At 44.9% G+C, this 21557-nt stretch overlaps 1 protein-coding gene across 3 annotated transcripts in view; it reads right to left on the reverse strand.

Moving 5' to 3' along the window:
* CPQ (carboxypeptidase Q) overlaps nt 1–21557 on the reverse strand; it is a 1143103-nt gene that overhangs the window by 176449 nt on the left and 945097 nt on the right. The gene's annotated exons all lie outside the window — the stretch shown is intronic.

Raw genomic sequence — 21557 nt, forward strand, 5'->3', positions numbered from 1 at the left:
CGGTCAGTTACCACCACAAACGGCCTCTTCCTGTCAATCACCTTACAAACGCCCGTACAATCGGATTTTTCACACCATCACGCCTCTGACCAGCGATGTTCTTTGTTGCTGACTGATGCGCATGCGCATTGCGGGCATGCATGCGCAGTTAGTACCTGATCGCAGGCTGTGCGAAAAAGCGCAGCAGCGATCAGATCTGAATGACCCCCTATATTTTAAAGATACTGTATACCACTGATCCTATAAAATGGCCACATTTGAGCATAAATAACATTTCCTGATTCAGCTGCAAGGTACAGAATTTACAGTATACAACACAGTATATACAATAGTACCTGGAGTAGGCTCTATGCATTAGTTATGCTATTATTTTTAAGAACTCTCATTTTTATTGCTGCTGATCACAATTGCCTAATAATGTCAGCGACGTTTGCCTGTACGAGAGAGTAGGCAGCATCACCAGTAAGCTGTAATGTAAGAGAGATTCTCTCTGCTTCTTTCCACTGTGGAGGGAACAGAACAGATCGTTAAAATTGTTCCTTTCTGTTTTATTTATTTATTTATTTTAACATTTTGTCAACCAGGGCGATCATTTGGTGCTTCAAAACCACCTGGTATAGTTTTACGTGGGAGTGAAAGTTGTTTTGTTTTTTACATTAGCAACAGTAGTGCCTTGATATTTTGACATTTAAAGCAAACCTTATGAAAGGAAATAATGTGTTGCTGATTGGCTACTGGTTCCCTTGTGATGCGATATAATGTCAGACCTTAGGGTGGTAAACCTGAAACTCCACAAACAGGATTTGGCTATTATATAGCATATAAATAGTGGCACACTGTAACAGTTGTTCCTAAACTGTGTATTGGGCTATTGTAACAAACAAAAATATATTTCAATTGCTGTTAACGAGAATTTGCAGCAGCAACCTGGAAATGGCAGATTATGCATGAAAGCAGAACAACCTTGCACACAGAGAATTGTACGTAACAGCGCACAACAGGCAGGATTGTTCCTGAGAAGCTTTATATTGATAACTGGTGAAAGATATTCCTTTGCTTGTGACCCATGCGGGAAATAAAGACATACCTAAATTCAGCTTGGCTGATTGCTAGAGGAAAACATATTCCTCAGTAGATTATTTTGTGCCTTGTGAACAAGGAACATATTATTTAGCACGAGACGTACACGCAAACGCTGTCTTGCATACAAACTGAACTGACAGATAGGCTTGGAATAATGGTATATTGTCTTGTCTGACTTAGACGTATTATCTGGCCTATAAGCAGAGAAAGAGTAGCTGTTAAAGGAAAGGAAATAAAAGCCTTCTTCTATTATTATTACGGTAAGACAACATTCTGCACTTGTATGTTCAATAATTATTTTCATACTAATGTAACAATTTGATTTACATGTGTATTAGACAACAAACATAGACACATATTTCCTGATTTGGAATCAAAGACAAAATTGCAACATTTACATACACACAAAAATTAGTCCTATGCTTGCGTTTGTGCGTCTGCACTTTGTGTTGTGTGTATTTATATCTTTTAAATCTGGCATACAGATATGTCTGGGGCAGAAAATGTGGCAGTCGACTGCATCACTCCAGAAAACATTGGGGATGGGCCTACTGTATTTATCAATTTATATTTGCAGGATATCCCCCAAAAAGACTTGTTTCAGGGGATACCGGGAAAAATATTAGGTACCCCTGACATGTACGTACTGTTTGGGGTCCCGCTAAAGGTATTGGAGATACCTGCTGTTGTCCTTCATTTATCGACAGCAAAAGCAGGCATCATAGGCTTCTATCGGGGCGGCTGTATTACTGAATTTACCAAGCTCTGGAATCTTCACATGGCGCTAGGCTCTGTGGCCCATGGGAGCCCTGGCCCTGCATGTCATTTGTAATATATTCTGATGAATCTTAAATTCTAATTATCAGAGACGGGGTGTTAGTATGGGCTATGACACCCAATGCGGCAAAAAAAGCTGTCCGCATGTGTGCCTCCAAAAGGGGTGTGTGGCCTCATAGAAAGGGCGTGGCCTCATGGGACATCCCCTTTTTAATCACTCCGGGGAGGCGCACTGCAGCCCTGAATTTGCTGGACTTGTTGGGCTGCACTACCGGTTCCTACACTGTGACAGGATCCAAGCGCTGCACATAATGTTACAGCCACCCATCAGAAAGGAGGCAATCAATGGACCGCCGGTCAGGATCCCGGCGGTCAGGATATGGATGCCGGAATCCTGACACCAGCTGAAATACTGGCGGTCGGCTGGTTCCACCATTTGAGTGGTGGTCCACACCACCACCGAGGGGGAATAGAATCCTGTGGTGACCAAAGGTTGCCACCGGGCCCAAAGCATGGCGAGCAGAGTGAGCCCACAAGGGGACATGCTGCGCTCGCCGCTGGGATCCCGGCGTCAGCCTCCTAACCACTGGGATCCCGCCCCCGAGATCTCATGCTCAGAGGGTAGAGTGTAGTCCACACGGCACCTCCCTCGTGGCACCACTGATCGGAGAGTCTATAACTAATAAATGTGACCCAAAAGGAGTATCTTAAAGACACATATAAGTGAAAACAAAACACATCTTTTAAGGTGAGTGGATGACTTGCATCTATGCTCTTACTGTTCTTAACCAGAGCAATGAACGCCTGTGTACCGACTATACAAGCATAATTATAATATATACTTAACTAAATATACGGACCCAAGTTGTGTCTTACTGGGGAGAATTTTCCAAGCTGACGGTATTCTCAGGGCACCCGCCATCATTATTTTCCAAAGTAGTTTTATTACTGTTACAGGTTGTTATTAGCGTTTGGAGCATTAAATACTATTTTCTATCTAGCAAAAACATGGAGGGGGGGGGGGGGATGTAATAGGATGTGAGATTCAGGAAGTGAGAGATTTTGTCAGAGGTCTCCTGTTTTTCTTAAAGTGGCAATCATTTACATTGCAGAGTCAACCTGCTTTTTTTTTTTCAAGTAAATGATTGCCACTTTAAAAAACAGGAAAACTCTCACAAAATCTTTCACTTCCTAATTCTCACACTCTATTACATTCCCCCCAAGATGTCTTATAATCAAACCAAATGGCTAAACAAGGGGCACATTAGTATAGATGAATAGAAACAAAAGTTATAACTATACAATGATGAGTACAACTTTAAAAAAAATTGCATTTTTATAGTATTATGCATTGTCTAAATAACAATTAAGCAGACAAATACTTAAGACAAAGGGCAGTATTCAAATGATATAAGGCCCAATCTCCTTTCTAAATTGATCCCTGTTATTGCGCATATCGCGTCCATAGTAATCGGGTTTAGCTGCGTAAAGGGTTAGGGCACCTTGCTACCACGGGGTTAGCGAGCTGAAGTGATACCACACCCGTCAGCAGAAACAGAACGGGTATGGAAGGAGGCGGAAAGAATTGAATCCAGACGTAAATCTCTTAAGGATAATTTTTTTTCTGCCAATTATAATCTTATACCTACAGTAGCTGTCATTGTATTTCTTGCTATGTTCTTCTTTTAGACTTGTAGACTTGTTATAGAGACAACCCTACTGGGGCATTCAACATATTTGTCTCTAAAATTCCACAAAATCATCTCATAAATGATTGTGTATGTTACTATATTTGCTGTTTATTGGCACAGTAGGTATACTAAACTTTTTTCTTTAAAGGCTAATATGCACCCAGAAGAATCCAGATGTCTGCTGACTATGTACAGTATATAACCTGCATCTTCCTGGTCTAAATCTTCTCAAGTGTCATGGGCATTTGAAAACCTGTGAGATTTGCTGCTGCAGTAAATAACTGCAAATGCAATTAGGTCAGAGCATACATGGCAATATCTAAATTTCCTCTAAAGGCTACCATATACAGTACATGAAAAACATAATCCTTAAAGGATTCAGGCAAAAGACTTGCATATGGTACAATTCCACAAGGCTTACATATATTAGTCTGACATATTAAAATGTTTATTTTGCTATGTCCTGGTCGGTCTGTCTATCTATCTATCTATCTATCTATCTATCTATCTATCTATCTATCTATCTAAAATCATCTAGCACACATGATTTACGGTGCACCCACAATGGGTTAAACACTCTCAATAGCCAATCTCAATCGACAACTTACATAGGGGGCCATTCCGAGTTGATCGTAGCTGTGCTAAATTTTGCACAGCTACGATCGTAAACTCAGACATGCGGGGGGACGCCCAGCACAGGGCTAGTCCGCCCCGCATGTCAGTCCGCCCTCCCCCCCCGCACAAATACAAAAGCATCGCACAGAGGAGTAACTCCCGGCCAGCGCAGCTCCTGCCGCTGGCCGGGAGTTGTGTGTCGCTGCCGCTGGCCGCAGTGGCTACGTGAGACGTCGCGCAGCCGCCGCGCCACCCCCCCCAACGGTCCGGCTAGTAGGCCGGACCGCGCCTACTAAACGGCGGCTTAACGCCGCCATTCAGCCCCCTCCCGCCCAGCGACTGCCTCTGTCTCAGAGGCGATCGCTGGGCACCGATGACTGCCATGCGCCGACACACTGCGGCGCCGGCGCATGCGCATTTCCGACCCGATCGCTGTGCTGCAACAATTTGCAGTGAGCGATCGGGTCGGAATGACCCCCATAGTTTACAGAAATAAATAAGAGGGATATCATTACAAGTAGCCCGCGCACTCTACATCGTTGTACGATCAAGTTATCCAGTAATCATAGGGTTAACGTAGCAAACATCACTTATTACAGTATCTGAACAAAGGCGTGTGGACACATTTTGGGGTGCGTACATGCATGTGTAAATGGCCGGGTATCCCAGTGCGTGTGGGCAAAAATGATGCCAATCGCCAATAACCCTTTAAAACTCAAAAACAATCATCTGGCATGATAAATAAAGCCGTACTGATGATAATACACTTTTAGGCAGCAACAGAGCCAGGAATAATTGTGACACTCAGGCCAATGTACCAAGAGGCAAATCTCTCACCCGTGGCTATGGCCAAATTGAACAATAATCCTGTGACTTGATGTTGTTGGGATCATGCACCAGCTTTAAAACATCAAGGACACCACGTATAATATTTTAGTTGTAATTGGAAAGCACATTGCTTATACATACATACATATAAAAATAAAAATTCATAATTTTGAAAATGCGAACAGGTAAAATACAATAGTTTGGACCACATAAACCCATTCTCAGGCAAATTACTAATAACTACTGTAGTTATTACACCTCCACCCCCTGCCTCATGCCGTGAACATCTCAGCTTTGCTTGCATACTGCCATCAGGCTACCTCCCGCTTGCCTGCACCTCTTGTCATCTGTCTGTCGCCCCTCCCCAATAGATTGTTAGCTCTTCAGAGCAGGGCCCTCTTTCCTCTTGTTATCTAAGCCCTCGTCTCAACACATTTCACTCACAGCTCTCCCCTACTCAACGACCATTTTTATCCTGCTAGTAAAGGCTCATCTCCATCTATGGCCACCAGCCTCTAGTAGTACGATGATCACTACCTCAATACTTACATCTTAGCTGTACTATGTCTTGAGAATGTGTGGTGCTCTGTTATCTGTACTCTATTTCTGTTATTTATTTACTGTAATGAAATGTTTTGTCCCCTGTACTGTCCTTTGTACGGCGCTGCGAAACACATGTGGCGCCTTATAAATAAAATGTAATAATAATAATAATAATAATAGTTATACTGACTTACTGTCAGGGGCAGATTGGGATGGAAAACCAGCCCGGGAAATTTATGGAGGTAGTCCTAATTGAGACGAGGTCTGTTGTGGGGGGTAGGGACTGTTGAGGTGGCAAGATTCCTTCTCATAGGGTCTGACTCTAAATTGGACGCAGTTGCGGCCTTCCTTGCGTCTGACTTTATGCTAATGATGCTACAGTGCAGTTCCCTAGTGTACATCAGTGCATCCAAATATGCAAGGACTGATATGCCACTTTCAGTGTCTACAATCATACTGCACCATTGAAACTTTCATCAACCCACATAAGATAAAAACCCACATAAGATAAAAACACACACATTGGCCCCCACAGAAAACACTAAAACAAACTGACCCCGACAGGAAAAAATAAATGTATAATACAGCTTTTGGTATTACAATTTGTTTCAAAGTTCCGCTGCTGTTTCAAAGGCTCAGTTACACCAAGAGTGTTTTATAATTCTTGGCTGTAACATCTATATAACTTATTTATTTAGTAACATTTGTGTAGCAACAGCATATTCCATTGCACTTTCTTTCAAAGTTGAACAGGGGCGGATTGGGAACTAAAAGTGGCCCTGAAAAAATTTGTAGAAGTGACCTCACATGGGCAGCATCAGAGGTATACCATATAACCATGGTGGCAGCACCACCCCTCACATGTCAACATACAAAACAGGCCCCTCATGCACATTGGCCCACCAGGACTCTTCCCTGTGAGCCCTATGGCCAATCCGCCCCTGCTTACTGTATATACAGACATATTATCACTGATGAAATATCACATCAGACACGACTTGACTATCCTGTGTCTGTGACAAGATACCCTGTAAAGATAAACAAATTGTATGTTTCAGACACATCACATCAGGGCCCATTTTAAGTTACTGTATGAATGCAATTGCTCCCAGGAGTTACACCGTGTCCAAGATGTAAGTAACTTAGGGTTTTATTCTTCAGTTTTTAATACAAAGGTATGATTCATTGGTAGGGTCAGAGAGAGACCAGCATATATAAAGCAACTTTGATGTCCGCTGTGGCCACTTCTTTTGTTGGGAGTCAATTAACCTACCAGTATATTTTTGGAGTGTGGAAGAAAACTAGATTACCAGGAGGAAATCCATGCAAATGGGAGGAGAATATACAAACTTCCCACAGTTAAGGCCATGGCAGGAATCAAACCCATGACCTCAGTGCTGTGAGGCAGTAATGCTAACCATTACATCATCCGTACTGCCAATCTGAGTAATGCAACACTATATTTCAAAGGGAGTAAAGAAAGAAAAGAGAAACTGGCAGCTTAAACTACTGTAAGACGTGACTAACTAGAATAATGTCAATTAATATCTGTTGAAATTTAAGGTGATGATGCTGCAAATCAGAGATGACTTGTGAGAGGTCATTACTACAGACAGAATAGAAGTTAATAGCCACTGAAAAAAATAAGAACAAGCAACCTTAAGCTTATTAGTTGAAGATGACCAGCTAATTCACGTAAGGGGATACATTTACTAATAGTAGAATTTTTATACATTTTACAAGCAGTATGTGATAGGAGGCCAAATGAGCAGTGGCCGCAGGTATAAACTGTGTGCTTGACTGTTGCGATAGTGGTGGTAGCAGCATGCAGCTATATAAGTCACAGTTTTTTTATGTGCAGTATGCACACGTGCGGCCTCTCCTCCCGGCTTCGTTCATTGGTCCTCCTCCTGGACTTTAATGTGACTGGCTTCAGATGTTCCCTCCCACAAAAGAAACAGAGAGGCCCATGTCTGCCTCTAACCCAAACCCAGCTCACAAGGTACCACGCACAACCCATGCTCACAATAGGTCTGCTGGGCATTCACCCCAACCATGAAATGTTGCATTGTAATAACCTATATTATGAGTCACAGTTTTGCCAGTGCTTAGCAGTGTGCACAATAAACTCCACAAATTAACGTGTCTTTGTCTGTCCTATGAGACAATATTAATATTAATTAATTTACTCCAGAGTTGTTGTCATGTTCCATATCTCTGGGTGTAACAATAATATAGGACAAAGTTACTTTACAGTGCTCCAAAATAGTCTGTAGTGTCAGTAGCGGATCTTGCTACGGGCAAGCAGGATTTTTGCCTGGGGCGCCGCCTTCCAGAGGGCGACGCCGCCGTGGCAAGATCCGCTACTGGTGCCGCCCGGTGCTGTGTAGATGCGGTGCTGTGCGGGCGCGATGAAGTCATGGCGCACCGCACTGCATTGTGGGAGAGGCACATAGATGCTAGAGGTCATAATTGACCTCTAGTGTCTATGCGGTGCTATGGGAGAAACATCATGACATCTCTCCCATAGATCCGAGGAGCGGCGCCGGCAGCTGGAGACGGAGGGCAGCAGCGGTCGGGAAGCAGGAGCGGGGATTCTAAGTATTAATTAATTTATTTTTATTTATTTTTTGTAAGTGGCGCAACTAGGGGGGCACAACTCTACAGGGGGCACAGTACTGGGGGGCACAGCTACAGGGGCATAACGGACCACGCCCCTTCTCTATGAAGCCACGCCCCTACAAGGTCTAGATCCGGCCCTGTGTAGTGTATACAATGCAGCACTGCCTTGCTCCGACCAGCAACGTTTGATGGGGATGCTAGCTGTACAGTTTCATACAGGTAATCAAGGACAGGATAACATGATAATTTGATGCCCCCCCCCAACCCTCAATACTGCCCCAGGTGTGGTGACTCAAACAGTTTAATTAATTATGAGAAGTTACCCTCCAGCTGAAATAATTGTAACCCTTCTGCGGCTTTGGCCACATCCCCTGTTTGTGCCGCCTGTGAAAACCCTAATAAGAACAGTTTGGTGGGAACCGGGAAGTGAAACAAACCAGCTCTTGCTGAATAATAACCATTAGAATGCTTTGTACAGAAGCTGGTCGTGGGTTCTGCTTCAGATTACATAGCTCACCAATGCTAAAGGTGCAGAACCATGGGGGTAATTCCAAGTTGATCGCAGCAGGAAATTTTTTAGCAGTTGGGTAAAACCATGTACACTGCAGGGGTGGCAGATATAACATGTGCAGAGAGAGTTAGATTTGGGTGGGTTAGTTTGTTTCTGTGCAGGGTAAATACTGGCTGCTTTATTTTTACACTGCAATTTAGATTGCAGATTGAACACACCACACCCAAATCTAACTCTCTCTGCACATGTTATATCTGCATCCCCTGCAGTGCACATGGTTTTGCCCAATTGCTAAAAAGTTTTCTGCTGCGATCAACTTGGAATTACCCCCCTTATTTTACAGGTCTGTCTCTGTATCTGCCGGTTCCTCTTGTGCACCATGACATTTCCACAGAGACTTATTTATCTCTGCTCCTACAATAACCTTGTGACCAATAACAGGTTTCTACTGCTACATTTGTAAATGACTCCGAGACCTTACATGAGACACATTGCTTAGTGTCTAATTAGCCAGTAGCTGGGTGTCACAGGGGGAAACGGTTAGACTGGCTCTTCCAACACTAGTTATTATACAGCTAGAAAATCTCTAACATTCACAGAGATCACATCACTTGCTCTGACACACTGATGAGAATGGGGGAATATGTGGCATCTTGGGAACCTTATTGCCTCTGTGTGACAGCAGAAGTCCAGTCACCAGGCCCGTAAATGCATCAGAACAAAACGATCTGAGTGGAATGAGCACCTGGTGAAGGTGTAACTGAGGGGAGGATGGACGTACCCCTGCTGGCCCTTCTGTTGCCTTATGACAGATTTCATCCTTTGACTCTATGGGGTACATTTACACATTTTCTGGGTTGTTTTGGCAATTTTGCCACAGAATTGAAAGCATCACATTTGTATAGATAACACAAGGCGTGTAGAGCCTTAGAAACAGCAGCCACTTAATACCCCATGGCAGAACTGCTGAAAATCTGAAAATCCACTGATTGATAAATAAACCGCTCTATCTCTTGACGTTTAGGATGTTTCTGGTATATTCAGGGACTTTTATTTTATTTTAATTAAAACAAATGTATTGGTGGGAATTTAATTGTTTGAAAAGTCGGTTAGGTGTCTATTTTTCCCTGTCTATTAGGAAAAAACAGACACCCAACTGACTTTTCAAACAATTGAATACCCCCCATTGTGTCTTCAACTTACCCTCCACAAAAAGTCTATCCTCCATATTGAGGAAAACAATTGTTTGGTAATATCGGTACACATACCGCCTCTCAGATTGCTCATGTTTATTATTTACAAAGACATTTCTCTTACGTCCTAGAGGATGCTGGGGACTCCGTAAGGACCATGGGGGTATAGACGGGCTCCGCAGGAGATATGGGCACTCTAAAGAACTTTTAGAATGGGTGTGCACTGGCTCCTCCCTCTATGCCCCTCCTCCAGACCTCAGTTAGATTCTGTGCCCAGAGGAGAATGGGTGCTCTACAGGGGAGCTCTACTGAGTTTCTCTGATAAAAGAATTTTGTTAGGTTTTTTTATTATTTTCAAGGAGCACTGCTGGCAACAGGCTCCCTGCATCGTGGGAATGAGGAGAGAGAAACAGACCTACTTACATGATAGGCTCTGCTTCTTAGGCTACTGGACACCATTAGCTCCAGAGGGATCGGAACGCAGGTATCCCCCTGCCGTTCGTCTCAGAGCCGCGCCGCCGTCCTCCTCGCAGAGCCGGAAGATAGAAGCCGGGTGAGTATAAGAAGAAAAAAGACGTCTAAGGCGGCAGAAGACTTCTGATCTTCACTGAGGTGAGCGCGCAGCGATAACGCTGCGCGCCATTGCTCCTACATGTTACACACACGGCAGGCACTGATGGGTGCAGGGCTCAGGGGGGGCGCCCTGGGCAGCAATATATACTTATTTTCTTGGCATGATAAACACATATGGGCTGCGGAGTCAGTGAATATGTTTACCCCCGCCATTATTTGTATATTTGAGCAGGACCGAAGCCCGCCACTAGAGGGGGCGTAGCTTGGTCGCACAGCACTAACCAGCGCCATTTTCTCCACAGTGTGCTGAAGAGAAGCTGTCTCTCCGGACTCTCCCCTGCAGAACGGTGATACAGGGCTGAAAAAGAGGGGGGGGGGGGGCACATTTTGGCGCAGTGAGTGTATTACATGATTGACATATTATAAAACCGCTATATCTGGGAATTGTTTCCAGTGTCAGTTGGGGCTGGGTGTGTGCTGGCATACTCTCTCTCTGTCTCTCCAAAGGGCCTTGTTGTGGACCTGTCCCCTTATAGATAGATCCCTGTGTGTATGAGGGTGTCGGTACGCATGTGTCGACATGTCTGAAGCGGAAGGCTCATCCAAGGAGGAGGTGGAGCAGACGATTGTGGTGTCTCCGGCGGCAACGCCGACTCATGATTGGTATGATATGTGGAATATTTTAAATGCTAATGTGACCTTATTACATAAGAGAATGGACAAAGCTGAGTCCAAGGAAACAGCAGAGAGTCAATCCGCGGAATTGGCTGGGTCACAAAAGCGTCCCTTATCACAAAAAGTAGACACTGATACCGACACGGATTCTGACTCCAGTGTCGACTATGATGACCAAAAGTATTCATTATATGATTGTGGCAATAAAAGATGTTTTGCATATTACAGATGACCCCTCTGTTCCTGACACGAGGGTACACATGTTTAAGGGGAAGAAACCTGAGATAACGTTTCCTCCATCTCATGAACTGAACGAATTGTTTGAAAAAGCTTGGGAAACTCCAGACAAAAAACTGCAGATTCCCAAGAGGATCCTTATGGCGTATCCTTTCCCTGCAAAGGACAGGGTACGTTGGGAATCCTCGCCCAGGGTGGACAAGGCATTAACGCGTCTGTCCAAAAAGTAGAGATGAGCGGGTTCGGTTCCTCGGAATCCGAACCCGCCCGAACTTCATGTTTTTTTTCACGGGTCCGAGCGACTCGGATCTTCCCGCCTTGCTCGGTTAACCCGAGCGCGCCCGAACGTCATCATGACGCTGTCGGATTCTCGCGAGGCTCGGATTCTATCGCGAGACTCGGATTCTATATAAGGAGCCGCGCGTCGCCGCCATTTTCACTCGTGCATTGAGATTGATAGGGAGAGGACGTGTCTGGCGTCCTCTCCATTAGAATAGAGATAGATTAGATAGAGAGAGAGAGATTGTGCAGAGTCGCAGACAGAGTTAGTTTACCACAGTCAGTGACCAGTGCAGTTGCTAGTTAACTTTTATTTAATATAATATATCCGTTCACTTCTCTCTGCTATATCCGTTCTCTGCCTGAAAAAAAAACCGATACACAGCACAGTCAGTCACACAGTGTGACTCAGTCTGTGTGCACTCAGCTCAGCCCAGTGTGCTGCACAGTCATCAATGTATAAATTAAAAGCTTATAATTAATTGTGGGGGAGACTGGGGAGCACTGCAGGTTGTTAGCAGGAGCCAGGAGTACAATTATATTAATTAACAGTGCACACTTTTGCTGCAGGAGTGGTGACCAGTGCCTGACCACCAGTATAGTATTGTTGTATACTACTAATATCTCTTTAAATATCAACCAGTCTATATTAGCAGCAGACACAGTACAGTGCGGTAGTTCACGGCTGTGGCTACCTCTGTGTCGGCACACGGCAGGCAGTCCGTCCGACCAGAATTGTATTATTTATTATTATATACCTACCACCTAACCGTGGTTTTTTTTTCATTCTTTATACCGTCATAGTGTCATCCTAATTGTTACGAGTATACTACTATCTCTTTATCAACCAGTGTACAGTGCGGTAGTTCACGGCTGTGGCTACCTCTGTGTCGGCACACGGCAGGCAGTCCGTCCGACCAGAATTGTATTATTTATTATTATATACCTACCACCTAACCGTGGTTTTTTTTTTCATTCTTTATACCGTCATAGTGTCATCCTAATTGTTACGAGTATACTACTATCTCTTTATCAACCAGTGTACAGTGCGGTAGTTCACGGCTGTGGCTACCTCTGTGTCGGCACACGGCAGGCAGTCCGTCCGACCAGAATTGTATTATTTATTATTATATACCTACCACCTAACCGTGGTTTTTTTTTTCATTCTTTATACCGTCATAGTGTCATCCTAATTGTTACGAGTATACTACTATCTCTTTATCAACCAGTGTACAGTGCGGTAGTTCACGGCTGTGGCTACCTCTGTGTCGGCACACGGCAGGCAGTCCGTCCGACCAGAATTGTATTATTTATTATTATATACCTACCACCTAACCGTGGTTTTTTTTTCATTCTTTATACCGTCATAGTGTCATCCTAATTGTTACGAGTATACTACTATCTCTTTATCAACCAGTGTACAGTGCGGTAGTTCACGGCTGTGGCTACCTCTGTGTCGGCACACGGCAGGCAGTCCGTCCGACCAGAATTGTATTATTTATTATTATATACCTACCACCTAACCGTGGTTTTTTTTTTCATTCTTTATACCGTCATAGTGTCATCCTAATTGTTACGAGTATACTACTATCTCTTTATCAACCAGTGTACAGTGCGGTAGTTCACGGCTGTGGCTACCTCTGTGTCGGCACACGGCAGGCAGTCCGTCCGACCAGAATTGTATTATTTATTATTATATACCTACCACCTAACCGTGGTTTTTTTTTTCATTCTTTATACCGTCATAGTGTCATCCTAATTGTTACGAGTATACTACTATCTCTTTATCAACCAGTGTACAGTGCGGTAGTTCACGGCTGTGGCTACCTCTGTGTCGGCACACGGCAGGCAGTCCGTCCGACCAGAATTGTATTATTTATTATTATATACCTACCACCTAACCGTGGTTTTTTTTTCATTCTTTATACCGTCATAGTGTCATCCTAATTGTTACGAGTATACTACTATCTCTTTATCAACCAGTGTACAGTGCGGTAGTTCACGGCTGTGGCTACCTCTGTGTCGGCACACGGCAGGCAGTCCGTCCGACCAGAATTGTATTATTTATTATTATATACCTACCACCTAACCGTGGTTTTTTTTTCATTCTTTATACCGTCATAGTGTCATCCTAATTGTTACGAGTATACTACTATCTCTTTATCAACCAGTGTACAGTGCGGTAGTTCACGGCTGTGGCTACCTCTGTGTCGGCACACGGCAGGCAGTCCGTCCGACCAGAATTGTATTATTTATTATTATATACCTACCACCTAACCGTGGTTTTTTTTTTCATTCTTTATACCGTCATAGTGTCATCCTAATTGTTACGAGTATACTACTATCTCTTTATCAACCAGTGTACAGTGCGGTAGTTCACGGCTGTGGCTACCTCTGTGTCGGCACACGGCAGGCAGTCCGTCCGACCAGAATTGTATTATTTATTATTATATACCTACCACCTAACCGTGGTTTTTTTTTCATTCTTTATACCGTCATAGTGTCATCCTAATTGTTACGAGTATACTACTATCTCTTTATCAACCAGTGTACAGTGCGGTAGTTCACGGCTGTGGCTACCTCTGTGTCGGCACACGGCAGGCAGTCCGTCCGACCAGAATTGTATTATTTATTATTATATACCTACCACCTAACCGTGGTTTTTTTTTCATTCTTTATACCGTCATAGTGTCATCCTAATTGTTACGAGTATACTACTATCTCTTTATCAACCAGTGTACAGTGCGGTAGTTCACGGCTGTGGCTACCTCTGTGTCGGCACACGGCAGGCAGTCCGTCCGACCAGAATTGTATTATTTATTATTATATACCTACCACCTAACCGTGGTTTTTTTTTTCATTCTTTATACCGTCATAGTGTCATCCTAATTGTTACGAGTATACTACTATCTCTTTATCAACCAGTGTACAGTGCGGTAGTTCACGGCTGTGGCTACCTCTGTGTCGGCACACGGCAGGCAGTCCGTCCGACCAGAATTGTATTATTTATTATTATATACCTACCACCTAACCGTGGTTTTTTTTTTCATTCTTTATACCGTCATAGTGTCATACTAGTTGTTACGAGTATACTACTATCTCTTTATCAACCAGTGTACAGTGCGGTAGTTCACGGCTGTGGCTACCTCTGTGTCGGCAGTCGGCAGGCAGTCCGTCCATCCATAATTGTATTATTATTATAATATATACCACCTAACCGTGGTTTTTTTTCCATTCTTTATACCGTCGTCATAGTGTCATACTAGTTGTTACGAGTATACTACTATCTCTTTATCAACCAGTGTACAGTGCGGTAGTTCACGGCTGTGGCTACCTCTGTGTCGGCAGTCGGCAGGCAGTCCGTCCATCCATAATTGTATTATTATTATAATATATACCACCTAACCGTGGTTTTTTTATACCACCTAACCGTGGCAGTCCGTCCATAATTGTATACTAGTATCCAATCCATCCATCTCCATTGTTTACCTGAGGTGCCTTTTAGTTCTGCCTATAAAATATGGAGAACAAAAAAGTTGAGGTTCCAAAATTAGGGAAAGATCAAGATCCACTTCCACCTCGTGCTGAAGCTGCTGCCACTAGTCATGGCCGAGACGATGAAATGCCAGCAACGTCGTCTGCCAAGGCCGATGCCCAATGTCATAGTACAGAGCATGTCAAATCCAAAACACCAAATATCAGAAAAAAAAGGACTCCAAAACCTAAAATAAAATTGTCGGAGGAGAAGCGTAAACTTGCCAATATGCCATTTACCACACGGAGTGGCAAGGAACGGCTGAGGCCCTGGCCTATGTTCATGGCTAGTGGTTCAGCTTCACATGAGGATGGAAGCACTCAGCCTCTCGCTAGAAAACTGAAAAGACTCAAGCTGGCAAAAGCACCGCAAAGAACTGTGCGTTCTTTGAAATCCCAAATCCACAAGGAGAGTCCAATTGTGTCGTTTGCGATGCCTGACCTTCCCAACACTGGACGTGAAGAGCATGCGCCTTCCACTATTTGCATGCCCCCTGCAAGTGCTGGAAGGAGCACCCGCAGTCCAGTTCCTGATAGTCAGATTGAAGATGTCAGTGTTGAAGTACACCAGGATGAGGAGGATATGGGTGTTGCTGGCGCTGGGGAGGAAATTGACCAGGAGGATTCTGATGGTGAGGTGGTTTGTTTAAGTCAGGCACCCGGGGAGACACCTGTTGTCCGTGGGAGGAATATGGCCGTTGACATGCCAGGTGAAAATACCAAAAAAATCAGCTCTTCGGTGTGGAGGTATTTCACCAGAAATGCGGACAACAGGTGTCAAGCCGTGTGTTCCCTTTGTCAAGCTGTAATAAGTAGGGGTAAGGACGTTAACCACCTCGGAACATCCTCCCTTATACGTCACCTGCAGCGCATTCATAATAAGTCAGTGACAAGTTCAAAAACTTTGGGTGACAGCGGAAGCAGTCCACTGACCAGTAAATCCCTTCCTCTTGTAACCAAGCTCACGCAAACCACCCCACCAACTCCCTCAGTGTCAATTTCCTCCTTCCCCAGGAATGCCAATAGTCCTGCAGGCCATGTCACTGGCAAGTCTGACGAGTCCTTTCCTGCCTGGGATTCCTCCGATGCATCCTTGCGTGTAACGCCTACTGCTGCTGGCGCTGCTGTTGTTGCCGCTGGGAGTCGATGGTCATCCCAGAGGGGAAGTCGTAAGCCCACTTGTACTACTTCCAGTAAGCAATTGACTGTTCAACAGTCCTTTGCGAGGAAGATGAAATATCACAGCAGTCATCCTACTGCAAAGCGGATAACTGAGTCCTTGACAACTATGTTGGTGTTAGACGTGCGTCCGGTATCCGCCGTTAGTTCACAGGGAACTAGACAATTTATTGAGGCAGTGTGCCCCCGTTACCAAATACCATCTAGGTTCCACTTCTCTAGGCAGGCGATACCGAGAATGTACACGGACGTCAGAAAAAGACTCACCAGTGTCCTAAAAAATGCAGTTGTACCCAATGTCCACTTAACCACGGACATGTGGACAAGTGGAGCAGGGCAGGGTCAGGACTATATGACTGTGACAGCCCACTGGGTAGATGTATGGACTCCCGCCGCAAGAACAGCAGCGGCGGCACCAGTAGCAGCATCTCGCAAACGCCAACTCTTTCCTAGGCAGGCTACGCTTTGTATCACCGCTTTCCAGAATACGCACACAGCTGAAAACCTCTTACGGCAACTGAGGAAGATCATCGCGGAATGGCTTACCCCAATTGGACTCTCCTGTGGATTTGTGGCATCGGACAACGCCAGCAATATTGTGTGTGCATTAAATATGGGCAAATTCCAGCACGTCCCATGTTTTGCACATACCTTGAATTTGGTGGTGCAGAATTTTTTAAAAAACGACAGGGGCGTGCAAGAGATGCTGTCGGTGGCCAGAAAAATTGCGGGACACTTTCGGCGTACAGGCACCACGTACAGAAGACTGGAGCACCACCAAAAACTACTGAACCTGCCCTGCCATCATCTGAAGCAAGAAGTGGTAACGAGGTGGAATTCAACCCTCTATATGCTTCAGAGGTTGGAGGAGCAGCAAAAGGCCATTCAAGCCTATACAATTGAGCACGATATAGGAGATGGAATGCACCTGTCTCAAGTGCAGTGGAGAATGATTTCAACGTTGTGCAAGGTTCTGATGCCCTTTGAACTTGCCACACGTGAAGTCAGTTCAGACACTGCCAGCCTGAGTCAGGTCATTCCCCTCATCAGGCTTTTGCAGAAGAAGCTGGAGGCATTGAAGAAGGAGCTAACACGGAGCGATTCCGCTAGGCATGTGGGACTTGTGGATGCAGCCCTTAATTCGCTTAACAAGGATTCACGGGTGGTCAATCTGTTGAAATCAGAGCACTACATTTTGGCCACCGTGCTCGATCCTAGATTTAAAGCCTACCTTGGATCTCTCTTTCCGGCAGACACAGGTCTGCTGGGGTTGAAAGACCTGCTGGTGACAAAATTGTCAAGTCAAGCGGAACGCGACCTGTCAACATCTCCTCCTTCACATTCTCCCGCAACTGGGGGTGCGAGGAAAAGGCTCAGAATTCCGAGCCCACCCGCTGGCGGTGATGCAGGGCAGTCTGGAGCGACTGCTGATGCTGACATCTGGTCCGGACTGAAGGACCTGACAACGATTACGGACATGTCGTCTACTGTCACTGCATATGATTCTCTCAACATTGATAGAATGGTGGAGGATTATATGAGTGACCGCATCCAAGTAGGCACGTCACACAGTCCGTACTTATACTGGCAGGAAAAAGAGGCAATTTGGAGGCCCTTGCACAAACTGGCTTTATTCTACCTAAGTTGCCCTCCCACAAGTGTGTACTCCGAAAGAGTGTTTAGTGCCGCCGCTCACCTTGTCAGCAATCGGCGTACGAGGTTACATCCAGAAAATGTGGAGAAGATGATGTTCATTAAAATGAATTATAATCAATTCCTCCGCGGAGACATTGACCAGCAGCAATTGCCTCCACAAAGTACACAGGGAGCTGAGATGGTGGATTCCAGTGGGGACGAATTGATAATCTGTGAGGAGGGGGATGTACACGGTGATATATCGGAGGGTGAAGATGAGGTGGACATCTTGCCTCTGTAGAGCCAGTTTGTGCAAGGAGAGATTAATTGCTTCTTTTTTGGGGGGGGTCCAAACCAACCCGTCATATCAGTCACAGTCGTGTGGCAGACCCTGTCACTGAAATGATGGGTTGGTTAAAGTGTGCATGTCCTGTTTTGTTTATACAACATAAGGGTGGGTGGGAGGGCCCAAGGATAATTCCATCTTGCACCTCTTTTTTCTTTTCTTTTTCTTTGCATCATGTGCTGATTGGGGAGGGTTTTTTGGAAGGGACATCCTGCGTGACACTGCAGTGCCACTCCTAGATGGGCCCGGTGTTTGTGTCGGCCACTAGGGTCGCTAATCTTACTCACACAGTCAGCTACCTCATTGCGCCTCTTTTTTTCTTTGCGTCATGTGCTGTTTGGGGAGGGTTTTTTGGAAGGGACATCCTGCGTGACACTGCAGTGCCACTCCTAGATGTGCCCGGTGTTTGTGTCGGCCACTAGGGTCGCTAATCTTACTCACACAGTCAGCTACCTCATTGCGCCTCTTTTTTTCTTTGCGTCATGTGCTGTTTGGGGAGGGTTTTTTGGAAGGGCCATCCTGCGTGACACTGCAGTGCCACTCCTAGATGGGCCCGGTGTTTGTGTCGGCCACTAGGGTCGCTTATCTTACTCACACAGCGACCTCGGTGCAAATTTTAGGACTAAAAATAATATTGTGAGGTGTGATGTGTTCAGAATAGGCTGAAAATGAGTGTAAATTATGTTTTTTGAGGTTAATAATACTTTGGGATCAAAATTACCCCCAAATTCTATGATTTAAGCTGTTTTTTAGGGTTTTTTGAAAAAAACACCCGAATCCAAAACACACCCGAATCCGACAAAAAAAATTCGGTGAGGTTTTGCCAAAACGCGGTCGAACCCAAAACACGGCCGCGGAACCGAACCCAAAACCAAAACACAAAACCCGAAAAATTTCCGGCGCTCATCTCTACCAAAAAGGTGGCGCTACCGTCTCCAGACACCGCAGCCCTTAAGGATCCTGCGGATCGTAGACAGGAGACTACCTTAAAGTCTATTTATGCACATACAGGGGCTTTACTCAGGCCGGCAATAGCATCGGCATGGGTCTGTAGCGCTGTTGCAGCATGGACATATATCTTGTTGGCTGACATGGATACCCTGGACAAGGATACCGTTGTCCTGACTTTAGGCCACATTAAGGACGCAGTCTTGTATATGAGAGACGCTCAAAGAGACGTGGAGCTGCTTGGTTCCAGAGCCAACGCCATGGCGATTTCAGGCGAGCTCTGTGGACCCGCCAATGGTCGGGTGATGCCGACTCAAAAAAGCATATGGAGGTTTTACCTTACAAGAATGAAGTTTTATTTGGGGATGGTCTCGCGGACCTGGTTTCCACAGCTACTGCGGGTAAATCTACATTTTTGAAGTGTAAAGAGATATGTAAGTGCGCAGCCAACAGCAGCTGGTAAGGGGATGGTCAAATCCCCGAATATATTTAAAATAAAAACACAAAGTACCAGCGCTGGCTGTAAAGATTATATAAAGACGGTTTGCTGAATAAAATAACAATTTATTAAACCATTAAAAAAACCAGGAGTAAATTCCTGTTATTATACTTAATAACACTTAAAATTATATAATAAATTCCCCCTGGGTGTGATCACTTTTGCATCCACTCTCCTCTGGGACATGTATATATATTTTACGGCTAGGACAGTCTCCAGATGGCATTCACTGTAGCAGAAGATAATTACCGGTTCCACAGTGGAGATATATGATGGCATCAGCTTTAGGAAGAGTCCATTGCTAGCTGTGTTTGTGGATCCGGTCTTTTATCCTTATTGGATTAAATTCCCAGTGATAGGAGCAATGTCCAATAGGTGCCGAAGATGTCAAAGTCCCAATGTATCGTGGAGTGATGCCCAGGTGGGTAGACAGGCTCAACGCGTTTCGCTGGCAACAAGGTGATCCAGCTTCCTCAGGAGTATAAATTCAGTGTATATTGGGTCTCTATTTATACCCTGCTTCATGAATTGATAACCAACACCTGTCCGGTGCTTAATTAAAAACTGCAGCAAACCGTCACAAAATATAACTTTAAATATATCATTATTTGCACAAAGATCTGCTGTTATATGCAGAACAAATCCCACCTCAAAACGAGTATTAATACTTGATTTTAGAGATGAGCGCCTGAAATTTTTCGGGTTTTGTGTTTTGGTTTTGGGTTCGGTTCCGCGGCCGTGTTTTGGGTTCGACCGCGTTTTGGCAAAACCTCACCGAATTTTTTTTGTCGGATTCAGGTGTGTTTTGGATTCGGGTGTTTTTTTCAAAAAACCCTAAAAAACAGCTTAAATCATAGAATTTGGGGGTCATTTTGATCCATATTATTATTAACCTCAAAAACCATAATTTCCACTCATTTTCAGTCTATTCTGAATACCTCACACCTCACAATATTATTTTTAGTCCTAAAATTTGCACCGAGGTCGCTGGATGACTAAGCTAAGCGACCCTAGTGGCCGACACAAACACCTGGCCCATCTAGGAGTGGCACTGCAGTGTCACGCAGGATGTCCCTTCCAAAAAACCCTCCCCAAACAGCACATGACGCAAAGAAAAAAAGAGGCGCAATGAGGTAGCTGACTGTGTGAGTAAGATAAGCGACCCTAGTGGCCGACACAAACACCGGGCCCATTTAGGAGTGGCACTGCAGTGTCACGCAGGATGTCCCTTCCAAAAAACCCTCCCCAAACAGCACATGACGCAAAGAAAAAAAGAGGCGCAATTTCCTCCCCAGCGCCAGCAACACCCATATCCTCCTCATCCTGGTGTACTTCAACACTGACATCTTCAATCTGACTATCAGGAACTGGACTGCGGGTGCTCCTTCCAGCACTTGCAGGGGGCGTGCAAATGGTGGAAGGCGCATGCTCTTCACGTCCAGTGTTGGGAAGGTCAGGCATCGCAACCGACACAATTGGACTCTCCTTGTGGATTTGGGATTTCGAAGAACGCACAGTTCTTTGCGGTGCTTTTGCCAGCTTGAGTCTTTTCAGTTTTCTAGCGAGAGGCTGAGTGCTTCCATCCTCATGTGAAGCTGAACCACTAGCCATGAACATAGGCCAGGGCCTCAGCCGTTCCTTGCCACTCCGTGTGGTAAATGGCATATTGGCAAGTTTACGCTTCTCCTCCGACAATTTTATTTTAGGTTTTGGAGTCCTTTTTTTACTGATATTTGGTGTTTTGGATTTGACATGCTCTGTACTATGACATTGGGCATCGGCCTTGGCA

This window comes from Pseudophryne corroboree, chromosome 5 (assembly GCF_028390025.1).
Source record: "Pseudophryne corroboree isolate aPseCor3 chromosome 5, aPseCor3.hap2, whole genome shotgun sequence".
Taxonomy (NCBI): Eukaryota; Metazoa; Chordata; class Amphibia; order Anura; family Myobatrachidae; genus Pseudophryne; species Pseudophryne corroboree.